Source organism: Lepidochelys kempii, chromosome 1 (genome assembly GCF_965140285.1).
Source record: "Lepidochelys kempii isolate rLepKem1 chromosome 1, rLepKem1.hap1, whole genome shotgun sequence".
Lineage (NCBI taxonomy): Eukaryota > Metazoa > Chordata > Testudines > Cheloniidae > Lepidochelys > Lepidochelys kempii.
In genome coordinates this window covers 91,942,232-91,957,493 of record NC_136380.1, presented here as the reverse complement: position 1 = coordinate 91,957,493, position 15,262 = coordinate 91,942,232, and positions in this window count along the sequence as shown.

Sequence of the window (15,262 nt, the reverse complement as noted above, 5' to 3'; positions counted from 1 at the left end):
ACTAGCTAATTCCTTGATTTCAGCTGAGGAGGACGAAGAGTTTGCATGGATTCCAGCTGAAAATTTTTAAAAGCAAGTGTAGGGAAGATGTTGGTTTTGACTCAGCAGACTTTATACATTTGGTGATCAAAGACTCTAACTGAGACTCAGGTCAATTCACCCTAAGCTTTTGGGAACTCTGCATTTCTTTTCACTGTGTTTCTGTGGTAACTGACCCAAAGTTTACAGTAGTATAATCTAGTCCAAAAGTGCTGATCAGTATTATTTGCAGAAGCAGTCATTTAATTAAGAGAAGCTAAAAATAATGATGTGACACAGGTTAGCAGCATTTTCACACAGTAAATAGGCGCTCCAACTTTCACCATAAACCAAAAATCAAGCTAATCCCAATTCAAAACAAGGCCAAAACAAGCCAATCCCTAAGAACCCCAACACTCTATGTGACTAGATCCCCCTGGTGTGCAGTCTGGGACTGTGGTGGGCCTGCTGTGCACCCCGACCCTCTCCCTGCCTTGCCTCTACTTGCAGCCAGCTGATCAAAATAAAGAAGAAGCAGCAAGCTACAATAAGCAACAAGCTACAGCCAAACAAACTACAAGCCAAAAACTAGCCAACAAGCAACTCACAAGCCAATTAAGCCCAAAACAAGCCCAATTTCTGCTTTTCTTTTCTTTTCTTTTTTTTTTTTTGCGGGTTTGGCATGCCTGGTTAGCAGAGAAAATATGAATATTTACATTACTTCTCACATCTAATACACAGAAAACAGTTTGATAGGATTAGATGACAACATACCCATGTGGAAAAGTTTTGCTTTGTTATCATGTGAAAAGATACGCAAAAGAAAAGCTATATTCCAAACGAAGTCAGTAGGATTGGAATTATTCAGTGGAGCTGGAAGTGTTGTGTTTCTTTTTTAGATGCCATGAGTCAGACTGGTCAATTAAACAGGAGTAGCAATAAGTGTAATAACCTCAAATCCACTGAAAAGCTTAACTGCTAAATTTTCAACATTGTCAGTGCAATTCATGGAAAAATAAAACAGTTTGCATAGCACAGAGATTTATTGTAAAAATACTCCAAGTTTCATTGAAGGAGGATTTGTCCATGTAAAATATTGTGAAGTGGAATATTTTGGTACAATATGGTAAAATTAAAGGTAGCTTAACAAGAATTTATGCAGGAATGGCTAATTAATTACATTAATTTAAAAGATACAAAGGCACTTGGTGACAAAAGTTACCACATTATGCAAATTCATGAATTACATGTAACAAAGCATTACTTGAGAAACTGAAGGGGCCCTTAATTTATTGGGGTCTTTATTAATTAATTAGAATCACTCTGAATGAATTACTTAAACACTTAGCAGGAAAAAATAGATTTTTTTTTCTAAAATTCAGTTATCTGGAAGCAGACACAAGGAAACACACATTCACTTCTTGAATCCCTGGAAAAGAGAAAGAAGCAAAGGATTGCCTGAACAAGTCCATTGTCATGCATTTATGATATATGCAGATGAGATATAAAACTGATGTCCTGACCATATGAGGTAATTAAAATCCCACTGCATTTATTTTTCAAAGTTCATGGGTGTTATCCTCAGTGTCCTGGCAAAATTCCACCTGGATAATTGCATTACATTTAACTAAAATTCCTTTGCTATTTAGCTGAAGTATTTTTCACTTTCCGTATCCACTATTGTTTAGTGTTGATATACACTATTTAAGGGCTGACATCTTCTACCCCAGCAGTGGTTCTCTTTCAGTGCTTGATGAACTGATATTTCCTTTCCATACAAAGGGCTAGATCACTTTTTGCCTGCACAACCGAGTCTGTGAATGCCTGGTGACAGCAAGTCCTCCTGAAGAAAGGTTCAGTGCAGAGCCAGCCAATACAGCCCCCAAAAGGGTATAGTTGGCCCTGAAATGAATGAGGCCAGACTAGCTGTTAGATATGTAGTTTCACCACTTCTCCTATGCAGTTTTTACTAGCAGAATTCCCATGACACCCCTATCTGGAACATAAAGCTGTTCTTCTTTAGTCAAACAACCCCTGCTCCCTCCCCTCAGCAAAAAAAACCCACAAGCAAGCCCCAATAACAATGTGTTGAAATTGAAAGCAAATACTGTTTCCTCTAAGAATATGATAAATTCTGTCTCCAAGGCAGTCATAATATGTATATTTCCAGGACAGACCTCTAATGATGAAAGGAGACATGATAGCCATATAGAATCGTGAAAGGAGACATAACAGCCATATAGAATCAATATTAAGCAGACAAGGGAAGATTTGGGAAAAAAAAATATTATCTAGTTGTTAAGATACAAGACCAACATTTTAAAAGTTCAAAGTTCAATAGCCTAAGTCTTCACTGTACTAAAGCATTGTTATGTGATTTAAGGATTAAGAATATGAGATATGGGGTTCATAAGGTTTTTAGTGACAATGGGCCTCCATAGTATTTAAAAAAAAATCCTTAAGTTGATCTAGCCTTGTGTAAATATCTTTGTCTGAAGTGCAGACAAGTCACTTTATCAATCTAGCTTCACTGAAAATTTCTATTAGAATATTCTGAAATGACGAGGCTGGAACTTGAGAATGAAGGCTAGATGCGATGAAGAACCAGGGATTCATTTCTCATTGCTGCACTGACAAAAAATGGCGGCTATACATCTGTGACTGTAGATTCTTAACAAGTGGTGTCTGTTAGACTGCACATGTGCAGTTGGAGTGTGCCCTTACCCCATCAGTGGAGAACTTGCACTCTAGTTGGTGTATGATGCAACCAGAAATCCATTTAGAGATTCTCTAAGAAAATATTTCTTGTTCTTTCTGCTAGAGCAAGAAATAAGTCTTGGTGATTTTTTGATTGGTTTGGTCCTTAGCAGGTAGAATGCCATGGCACATCTGACATGCAGGGAATGAAGTCAACATGGGGTTTCAGAAAGTGGACAGGTTTGTTGACATGGAATTCAGCCATTACTTTAGGGAGGAATTTAGGAAGAAGGTGGAGGGAGACTTTCTTCTTTTGAAAAATGGCATATGGTACGTCAGCCATGAGTGCTCCCATCTCACTCACCCTTCTGGCTGAAGTAATAGCAATTGGAAAGGTGGGACAGAGAGCATGTGGCTAAAGATTCAAATGGTGATCTGGTGGGTATTGAGAGGATGAGATTTAGGTTCCATTGTTGTGTACGCAACCACTGGTATGAAGGTCTTGACTAAACCCTTCAGGAGTTAACTGTTGTTGTGTGAGTAAAAATGGAACACCCATCTTCTGAAGGAAGAAGGCACTGACCATGCCGAGATAGACCCGCAACAAGCTAAGGAAAATTGGTTTGACCATGATAAAAGGAGAGTATCACCCTGAGAGTCATGGCCCATAGCTGCTCTGGATCAGTATAAGAAAAGCTTCCTATTCATCTGAGACACAAAAAGATCCCATTTGGGTGTCACCTTTGGGTCTCGCTCAGGACAGAGTTGTATATTTCCCACTCATTGACTGCAGAGAGGTGACAGCGTAGGCTGCCCATGAGAGAATTCCAAACACCTGGTCGGTATGTGGTTTGGATAGAAAAGTGGTTTATGACCCACCAACTCCAAAGCCTACTAGATTCCAGGCAGAGGGGAAAGGATTTTTCTCTACCCTGCTTGTTTATATAAGAGACAGTGGTGATGTTCTCTGATGTTATACAGATATGGATCAAATGTGTGACTAAGAGAAAGGCCTGGAAGGCCAGGTAGATGGCTCTCAGTTCCAGCAGGTTGATGTGAATCCCAGACTCCCATGGTGTCCAAGTGCCTTGTATGGTGTGGTCGTTCAGGTGAGCACCCGGTTCCAGAAAGGATGAGTCTGATATGATGATGGCACTGCAGGTGGGGGTGCTGAAGGGGACTCCCACTTACACTCATTCCAGGTTCAGTCACCAGCTAAGAGAAGCAATGACCCTGGTGGGAACAGTCACTCCGGTGTTCATGTGATCCTTTTTTGGTGAATAGACAAACCAGAGTCTGGCTTGTAAGCAACATAGATTAACTTTGGCAAATGGTGTCATATAAGTATAAGAGGCCGCATGGCCAAGCAGAAAAAGGCATACTTTGACCATATTTTTGTTTGTTTCAAGTAATCTGTGTTATCAGACTGCTCATCGATTTGAAATATTTCTGTGGGGAGGAAAGCTTTTGCTGAAACTGAGTCCAGTGTCACTCTGAATAAATGTATCATCCCTGTGTGGCTCAAGATGGACTTTTCATTGTTCACACAGACAACCAGCACTTCTAGAAGATAGAGAAGAAACAAACTCACCCACCTGACCTTTTGGTTAAAGAGACCTGTTAGGAGCCAATTGTACAATTATGGGAAGACTGTGTAATCTCATTTGGGCTACCACAACAGAGAAACCTTCTTGAATATCCTGGGTGCCATTGCCAATCTAAAGGGAAGTACTCTGACCTACCAGGAATCAAAAAAACTTTCTGTTGGACAGATGAATATTTATACAGAAGTAGATGTCCTTTATGTCAAGAGTTGCTAACCAGATTTCCTTTCCTAGATCGGGGATAATAGATGATAATGAAACAATCCTAAATTTTCAAATAAAGTTGTTTAATTGTCAAAGGTCCACAATGGGTTTCCCCCTCTGTCTTTTCTGGGGACTAAGAAGTATGGGGAATAGAATGCTCTACCCTGTTACTGAGGTGGTGCTAATTCTATTGTCCCTCTTTGGAAAAGAGACTCCACCTCCTGGTGAAGAATCACCTCGTAAATGTGATCCCTAAAGAGGAACTGGAAAGGGAGTTGTGGTGGAAAAGGAATTAAAATTTGATGTAGTAATTATGGTGGATGATTTCTAGTAATCATTTGTCATCATGATAGAGTTCCAAATGGTGCATCACGATAGAGCAAAAGGTGAGAGATAGCTCCCAAAGAATGGGGGGAGGTAGACGTGCTTGGCATCAGTAAAGGTAGGCGGTCAAAAGTAGCCTTTAGCAGGTGGATGGGAATGGGTAAAGGTTGTGCAAATAGAGGAGGCTGAAAAATCAAGACATCTGAACTCTATCACTTGCACAGAAGTTTGGCTGGATTCTAGTGGTAGAATGTTTGTGGAGAGGGTGGTCTTGTCCTATATACCTGTCTGTGGCATTTTCTTTTCAGGGCCGAGGTGTAAATTCCCAGGGAGCGGAGTGCTGATCTAAATTCTTTCAAGGAGTTAGACTCATCAATTTTCTCACTGAATAAATTTGACTAGTCAAATGCTAAGTCCTCCCTGATATTCTGCACTTCCCTGAGGAACCCTAAAGAATGAAGCCGACTTGTGCCTCTTAACTATACCAGTGGCTAGCCCTCTAGATGCCATGTCAGCTGCATCCACTGAAGTTTGTAAGGATGTTTTTGCCACTATCCTGACTTCCTCAGTGAAAGATTGAAATTGGTCTCTGTCCTCAAGGTGATGTTTGCCCTTAAATTCTGCTAATCTAGAGCAGTTGTTATAATTGTATTTTGCTAACAAAACCTGATAGTTAGTGATATGAAATTGGAGGTTCCTAGAGGAAAATACCTTTATTCCCAAAAGGTCCAAAGTCTTCCAGCCCTTGTCAGTTGGGGTGGTTGTGGGATCTTGTGACCTTGCTCTTTTTGTGGCTGTCTGCTCCACCAATGAGTTGATTGCTGGGTGGGTGAAAAGGAACTCAGGTCCTTTGGCCACAGCAAAATAGTGCCTCTCAGCTCTTTTATATGTTGGGGTACAACATGCTGGGATATGCCAATGTACTCTGGTTGGTTCCATGATGACCTCATTTTCCAGGAGCATCACCTTTCTTGGACCCATCAGTTGCAGATTGTAAAGGAGCCAATGATGCGAATCCTGGACCTCCTCTAGTGGGAACTGAAGGTCATTTACTTTCTTCTGCGGTAGCTCCTGATACTGCTTATAGTCATTTGGTGGAGATGGTGAAGGGAGAGTAATCACTTGCTCTGGAGATGAGGATAAGATCACCATAGGTATCTGCAGACCTGGCTCAATTTCCTCCACTTCATACTCCAATGGATCCATCAGATGCCATGTGGGAGAGGTGTGGTAGGACACAAGGGTGCAGCCTGGACACCTGCCTTATGGGACACATAGTTCCCAGTAGGACCAATACAAAGGGTCAACCAGTTGAGGGAGACTCCACAGTACCAGGTACCAGTGGTCCCTAGGAAAGTCAAAGCTGGAAGGAGGTGACAAGATCTCCTCAACTCCCTCTCTACAAGAAGATGAATAACTAGGTGGAGCATCTAAGTCAGAGACCTGCTCTCGCTCCACTGGTGGGCTGTCAATACTCCAAGACAAACACTTCTTCCTGAGGGTTGGAGCAGAGAGAGTGCCTATGTTACCAAAGTAGATTCATCTTGTGGTGTGGCAGTGTCTTTCAGGAGGACATACCAGGATGATTAAACCCTTCCACATTTGTCACTCTGTCTTGCTATCGTACTCAAAGACTTTTACAAGAGCCTCTGATATGAAAGCTGTTTAGTTTTTTGGTATATTTGCCATAAGTCGTCTGTTTCAGAGCCATATAGAAGAGTGAATAAAAGAGATGTCTCATAAATACGAATTTTCACGTTAGTAAGCAATTTGTTATTGTTCCAGGCTCCGTCTTGCAAAAGACCAAATTCATCAAGTCCAGCATTCTTCGATGGAGCTGGGGGATGCCGGTCTTTATGTTTCAAGAGTCAGAACCACTAATGTGACAGATAGATTCTTTTTTCCCCTACACCTTGCCTTCCTGCCTGAGGGTCTTAAGTAGTCCTGAACCCTTAACAGGCATGCACAAAGGCTCACTGAACCTGGATGGGGTCAGGCAGGGATCTTTTCTCTTAGGAACTAACTTGGATGGGGATCATTAGAGCAACCCTTACTCTCATGTGAAGGCCTGATAATGAGTCCTAGGCTCCACTCCCAAGCTTGTGCTCACAGGGGCTGTAGCCCACAGAGCTAGCTTTAGTATTCATTTTATTCTGCAGTAATTCAAGAAACCTAAAGGCCTGTATCCTGTAAGACTTGGGCTTCAGCAGTTAGTTTAAGGCTTGAAGCACATGAACTGTGGCACAGATAAATGGCCTAATAGTCACCCAAGTTTTCAGATAACTGGGTCTAGAGTGTTTAAGGGGGAAGTTTGTACATAATGATACCAGCCTAACACAGGCATAAGACCTAACACCAGCTTTTGGATATTTTAGGAGGGGAATATCTGTAGATATCTAACTACAAGAGTGCCATGTCAATTAATGAACATATATAATAAGATAATTAATATACCAACCTATAGGAGAAGGGCATCCCAATGTTAGTAGGGTGAGGAAATACAAATAAGGAAGAGTGGAGAAACCCCTACTGAATATGCATTAGATATAGTGGCATCATTATAACATATTAAAAACGTTGTATCCCATCCTGTGGGCAGTGAGAGAGAGAGAGAGATGTAGCCCTTGGGAGGTACTAGGATGGCCACTGGTGATGATGAGGAAGGTGATGGTGATGGTGATGAGGAAAATAATGGCTAACATTTAAAATGGTTTTGCAAGGGATGATGTGAGTATATGGATATTCAGATGTACGTTCTGTATTATCTCTATCTATCTTGCTTGGTTGGAGTGTTTGTGACTTTGATAAATGTATTAATAAACTACTACAAATAAAGAAGTGTTCTAAAGTGTGAGGGGGTTGCAATTGTGCACATCAGAGTTCGCAACTAAACAGGAATTTTTACAATACTGGGCCTGATCTTGGGACAAGAGCCTGTCAAACCTCAGAGAGATATGTTGGAATTTTTAAGTAATCAATGTAATTAATAAATGATTCATAGATCAGTCTACACGGCTCTGCTTGTCAGTTAGTCCGATGTACCGGGGGGGTGGGTGTGTGTCCCTAGCCCAGATCAGAGTGAAGTCACATGGCCTTCTCCATAGTGTTTCTTTAAGCTAAGCTCATGAGCTTTCTGTGTTTTGCGGGTGAAGTGAGAAGCAGATGGCGTACTTTGCAGAGATAAATGTCTCCCCCAAAGAGAAGAGGCAGCATGGGTGGTTGTTGCTCATGGAGAAGGAGCAAGGGCAAAAGACATAATTCTTGAACCCCATGATTCTGAGCACAATCCTAGACCTCAGGAAGAGACTCCCCAACAAGGGGAAAAACAAAGCTATACAAACAATACTATATAAAACTATAACTATGCTAATAAAAAAACTATTTTCAATATTTGTTTACAGGCTACAAGAAAGAAAATGAACAAATCTGTGGACATAGAGGATTCCAACTCAGGCCATGTAGCAGTAAAAAGTAACTGGAGATTGCCTCTTATGCCCTTGGTCTGGACTGGAGCATGAGAGCAACTGTGCGCAAATGCGGGCCAACAGACACTAGTTGTAAAGAATATCTGGACTTGGATGCATGACAGGTGTGAGTACTGACTTGTGGAATACACAGAGGGACCAGCACTTGAAGAAGAACTCATTCTTCTTGCCTTTGTATTGTACAGAAGATTTTAAAAAGACATATTTTTCAGATTTCAGAGTAGCAGCCGTGTTAGTCTGTATTCACAAAAAGAAAAGGAGTACTTGTGGCACCTTAGAGACTAACAAATTTATTTGAGCATAAGTTTTCGTGAGCTAGAGCTCACTTCATTGGATCAGTATCAAAGATATCTCCTATTCTAAAGACAGGGCAAAACTGTGGTCATATCAGACACCCCAGTGTGGTAACTGTTTTCAAATGGTGATCACTGGAATAAAAATGACATATATTGGTCTGTTGTTAAGACATTGTAAACGTTGCCTAGAGCATATGACTAGGGTCAGGAAATAACATACTAAGGTCCATAATCTTGTCATATGACAGGGTCAGTTTCCACTGACTCCAGTGGTTGCAACCACTATCACTCCTAATGTGATTTTTGCCACCTTATGTGGAATCCCAAGAGCCAGTGGCCCATTTTTGTTCTCTTTATCCTTTCTGAATTGTCTCTTTTAAACTTCTACAGGAAAAACAAAGCCTTGCTATTTTCTACTGTAATGTAATTTGTAGCCACTTCTTTATCACTTGGAGGAGCCATAAACTTTCTGTAGGCTAGGGATGGAGTTAAGTTTGAGACCCAATAACAGACATGAGTTCATTAGCACTTACTTCATCCCTGATAAAACTTGATTTGGTCACTGGTGTAGACAGTGTCCAAGTGTGTATAATATTTGGTGCACTAAACATAATTGGTCTAAGCATGCTGTCTTCATTGGGGCGATGCTGAACACAGTTTTTGCCTTGTCTATAATGGTAAAATTGTGTTCAATTATGTTTGAAGGACAGACAGAGGGAGACCTATGTTTGATAAGAGGTGTCAACCATGGTTCATTTTCTGTTGTAGTCAAGGTCCTAGAGAGCAGCTGTTCTCTGACTCTAAGAAGGAGGAACTAACTACGACTAACTGCCACTTACTAACTGATTGAGATTCATACAGTCCCATCAGGAGCCTTAATTCTATGTGGCCAGAAGGATAGGATTTCTAGGAGCCCTGGCAACTGAATAAAGAGGGCTCTTCTAAAAGGGATTTGCCCCGTTAAGCTAGTATTGCAAAGTAGGTCCAGAAGGGCTTTTAGCAGATGTGTAATGTCATGCTGGGGAATTACACTAGTGCTTCTCAAGCAAATTGTTCTGTTGCCTTTGGGGTTAGAAAGCTGAAGCATCAAAATTTGGAAATGTTTCATGCATAGTAAAGCAAAAAAATAGCCAGTTTGGTTGATTTGCTTCTAGCTTAAACCAGACAGTTAATTGTGATACCTTGTAATGCGAGCTAGGTCCAAGACATCCAGGCCATCGCTCTACAATAGTTGCAACTAATGCGTATTTTATACCCATTGTATTGGATCAAAACTTGTAATTCTGCTGAGAAAGCAGTTAAAGAAAGTCCAGCTCAAAGCAAAGTCTTCTTATTAGGTTCCCACAGGCATAGTGTTACAAGGCAATTCAGAATACTAGACTATTTTTCAGAAGTGTGTGTGACCCATACCTTGTGGCATGCAAGGCACTTTTTTCTGCTTTTGATCTGTATGTCACTCTTTCCAACATAATTGTGTCTCTAGAGAAACCTAAAAAATATCAAGAGGCAGTAAAACGTAATAATGATATGATGATGCTGATAAAGAGAATATTGTCATTACAGCTATATTGTAGACAGCAGATTTGTGTTGTTTCATAATTGAATATTTTTAATGATTTAGTCACATTATGTTAGCCCCACTCTGTCATTTTCTAGTAATACTCATAAACCAAATTCTGCATTGCACCACACATAACACAGAGTAATGGCCAAGTAACAGCACTGATGTGGGGGGTACATACAAAGCTCCTGCAACCTCTCCTTTGCTGAGGCCCTGCAGACCAGTGAGAGCAAAGCAGCATCATTTAAAATGAAACTCATCTACAGACCTGGAGGGAGAGTCTAATACCTTTAACCATACTGAATATCACCTTAATCTATGAGCAGTCTCAATAAAATGAATGAGGCCAAAAGAAGACAAATGCTGACATAATAAACTTTTTACAGAATAACGACACATGCCACCTAGAGAACGCTGAAGTCCATTGCTCAATAATAGACTCCGATTTCTCTATGCAACTTTAACAGTAAGAGAAGTGCCCTCCATTCTCCTTTACTTCTCGTCTCTATCCTACCCCCTTACGTTTTGGGGAGTCAAGCAAGGATCTCACGTACAGTCGATATCTCTCCAGAGAGTTATCCCAAACCAGGGCATAACCCCTTATGATTCCTCTTTCCAACCAGAACAGAACCACTCCAAAGAGGACCACTAACTTCTTAGTCTGTCACCCCCACCAACCCACCCACCCATAGCTCCTGCACTAGTAATTTGGGGTATAAATAAAAGTACAGAGTAGAATTTCAGATCTAATATAGGTGACTGTTAGATAAAACTGACCCTGTGAATTCTGGTAAAAATCCTAACCAGTGATATAATAACATGACTAGTTTTCTAATGATTTCTATTCAGTTGTGTTTTGTGCAATCACTAGGAGGGTGGTGAAGCACTGGAATGCGTTACCTGCCATATTTGCTATTCTTTCTGAACATCGGGATGGTTTGTTTTTGTGCCCTCAATAAGGATTCTTTAAAATACAGCCAGATTTCCTAGACTCCTTTCCCCCTCAGATTAGACTCCCAGGGGATCCTGCCCATCAGTTCTCTGAGGGAGTCAAAGTCTGCTTTTCTGAAGTCCAGGGTCCATATTCTGCTGCTCTCCTTTCTTCCTTTTATCAGGACCCTGAACTCAATCATCTCATGGTCACTGCTGTCCAGGTTGCCACCCACTTCTACTTCCCCTCCCAATTCTTCCTTGTTTGTGAGCAGCAGGTTTAGAGGAGCACTGTCCGTAGTTGATTCCTCCAGCACTTGCACCAAGAAGTTGTCCCCAACACTCTCCAAAAACTTCCTGGATTGTCTTTTCACTGCTGTATTGCTCTCCCAGCAGATGGCAGGGTGATTGAAGTCCCCCGTGAGAACCAGGGCCTGTTACTTCTGTCAGTTGTCTGAAGAAAGCCTCATCTACCTCATCCTCCTTATCTGGTTGTCTATAGCAGAAGCCCACCACAACATAACCCTTGTCGCTCTCGCCTCTAAACTTAACCCAAAGACTCTCAACAGGTTTTTCTCCAGTTTCATACTGGAGCTCTGAGCAATGATACTGTTCTCTTACATACAGTGCAACTCCCCAAATATTCTTCCCTTCTGTCCTTCCTGAATAGTTTATATCCATCCATGACAGTGCTCCAGTCATGTGAGTTACCACACCAAGTCTCTGTTATTGAAATCATATCATAGTTCTTTGACTGTGCCAGGATTACCAATTTTTCCTGCCTATTTCCCAGGCTTCTTGCATTCATGTACAGGCACCTAAGGTAACTAAATGATTTCCCTAATTTCTCAGTATGAATCAGGAAGCCTCCCCTGTTGCACCCTCCTCCTTGTGTTTCCTCCCAGTATCCTGGTTCCCCACTTGCCTCATGGCTTAGATGTCCATCCCCCAGCAAACCTAGTTTACAGACATCCTCTCTAGGTTAGCAAACCTGCCCACAAAGATGCTCTTCCCTTTCTTCATTAGGTGGAAACCAGCTCTTCCTAGCAATCTTTCTTCCTGGAACAACATCCCATGTCCAAAGAATCCAAAGCCCTCTCTCTGACACCACCTGCATAACCACGCATTTACTTCCACAATTTGGTGGTCCCTACCTGGGCCTTTTCCTTGTCCAGGGAGGATGGATGAGCACACAACTTGCACCTCAAACTCCTTTATCCTTTTTCCCAGAGTGATATCATCTGCAGTGACCTGCTCAAGGTCATTCTTGGCAGTATCATTCATACCCACACGGAGAAGTAGGAAGGGGTCGCAGTCTGAAGGCTTGATCAGTCTTGGCAGACACTCTGTCACATCCTGAATTTTAGCTCCAGGTAAGCAGCACCCTTCTTGAGTCTCCCGGTCTGGATGACTCTGTCCCCCTTAGGTGGGAGTCCCTGACCACCACCACCCATCTCCTCCTCTTGCGAATGGTGATCATGGAACCCCCATCCATGGACAATGCATCCCACACCTTCCAGTCAATGGGGTCTCCTTCTGATCCCTTCCCTCAGATGACTCTTCCAAGCCATTCTCCACTGTAGTACCTGTGCAGAGAGCCTGAAAACGGTTTCTTACCTCTATCTGCATTGGGGGTACATGAGTTCTCCTCTTTCTTCTTCTGGGGGTCAAATGGTGCCAATTTTCTTCCCCGTTCTGCACTGTCCTCTCTGATTCTTCAGCATGCTGTACGTGCAATACCAAATTGTATGTGCAATACCAAACGCTGACTTCTATCCAGAAAGTCTTCATTCTCTGATGCAACACAGGGTTGATACTTGGGACTCTACAGACAAAGTCACTTCTATCCTCTGGGAGAAAGACAAACATGGCACATCCTGTGCAGGTCACAAAAGCTGATCGCTCACTATCCATACTGTGTTCCTTCTAAGAACCTCCTCAGGTGTTGTATTTACTGCTCACAGAAGCCTGAAAGGCAAAAACTTTGTGGGAACTCCTCCAGGCGAACTCCCAACAAACTCCCTCTGTTTTTTATACTTTGCTGAATGTATACTTTTGCTTTGCTGAATGAGTTCAATCCTGATTGCACTGAAGTCAACAGCAAAACTCACGTTGATTTCAACAGGAGCAGTGTTAAGCCAGTTTTGATAATGGTTGCGGAATATATTTACATTTTTCAGAAAGTCAAAGTGATTGCATAGAATATCCACACCTCTCATAAATGTGCTTCCAGGGTATTAGGATTAAGGAGACCATTCAATGCACAGACACATTGCCATTAACTGGTCATGCCACCAAAAGTTTATACTACGTTTTCCTGGCCAATATGACCTTCCTTCAATAAAACAGCCTAGTATACACTGCAAAAGACTCTATAGTATAAGGTCTTCCAATGAAGTGAAAAGAGAGGCTAATGCACCCCAGCACATTAAGGAGCATTGTATCTCTGAACAGAATGTAAACAAATGCCAGACAAATCCACACTTTATGTTCCTTTCCAGTCTTTTGTGTCAAGAGATTGTGACATGCAGTACAACATAAGAGAACACTATGTATCTTTAAAATATCACTATTCCAAGGCATCTTGCAGTAAAGTCACTGGAAACTACCTCAAATAGGCACTATCGCTCTTCAATAGGGCAAATTACAAGGAAAACATTTAACCTTGCTCTTAAAAGCTCTAAGAAGGAGCTTCCCTGAGAGCCTGAGTTTGGGAGTACAAAATAGCAGGGAACTAAAGTAAGCAGAACAAGTTACAAACAAATCAAAACTCAGTCTTTAGACTTAATAGAAATCCTAAGCCAGAGGAGAAAGATGGTAGTTTAGCCAGATTTCATACTTTGCAAGCCTCAGACAAGACAACTGCAGTTGGAGGGGTAGGTAAATAGTACTAAATGAGAACTTTGCTTCAAACTTAGCAATATTACATTTGTTCACTGAATTAGACCACTGATGAGTCTGATTCAATATAAATCTTGATTCCTTTGATCATTTTTTTATCCAACTTTATGTCCAGTATGCTTTTTAATCATATAATTTTAGTACAACTGATTGTTATATTTAACAGTAAGTTCAATACCACCAACTTCCAATTTTTCCCTCAGATCTGTAAATCTTTTAGTGACTTAACACCTAAGTGTCTCAAAAGACAAAATTACTTCTTTCAGGCTTGCCTGTAACTTTAATGTTAATCTTTAACTGTGAACCATAAATAGCCAAATCTCCTGTGCTTATAAATCTGTCTCCCAACAGCGCTGTTCAATTCCTTCTCTGCTAACATCTTAATCACCTTGATTATTGCAAATCTCTTCATGATGGAGTCCCCAAATCCTATTTCTGCAGCTACCAGCATGTGAGAAGGCAGACAGAAGCAACACCCTGCACATGTACAAATAAGAATTATCTCTTTATTTGGAAACTGATTTGTTTCTGTATGTCACGTGACAGTGGCAATGGATCACACAATAGTTGTTTTCTTCAAATGCTGAATAAGGAAGTTCATTGGACTAAGGAAAAAATAGTGTTATCCCTAAACTAACTTTCCTCCTGTCTCCTGAGTTGTAGATCTTATGCATAGAAACCTCCTGGGACTCCTCTTGCCACCAGGCTTTAGGCTACAGATTTAAGAAAGTAGTAAATATATCCTCACAGATTTTAAACACATTCTTTATCTTTCTCCCCTTTTCCCCCCTCTAAATTAAGCAGTTCTTTTTTCCATTAAGTATTTTATTTTCTATTAATTACATTTTTAAAAAACAACATCTCATGCAAATGACCAATGATTCACACCATTATGAAGTCCTTGAATATGCACATAATTCTGTTGAAGTCCACAGGACAACCCAGAGAAGTAAAGGCAGCTGGGTCAGGCTATAAGAGCCTATGTTTTCTTCAAGGTTACTGCAAAGTTACTGCAAAGCTTGAATTTAGCTTTGGTTCTTCCAGCAAGAATTTAAAAATTCTTCTGGATAGCTAACTTCCAGTACCAAACAATAGTGGAAGTTCTTAAGTTTGGGAAACTTACAATGTTTTGCTGAAAGCTTACAAAACGCATACATTTAGCATATGTATTTCAAAGTTCACATAGCTCTAGGGTAATATGTTATGCAGTTCTATTTACTGCCATAAGATAGTGCTTTATTA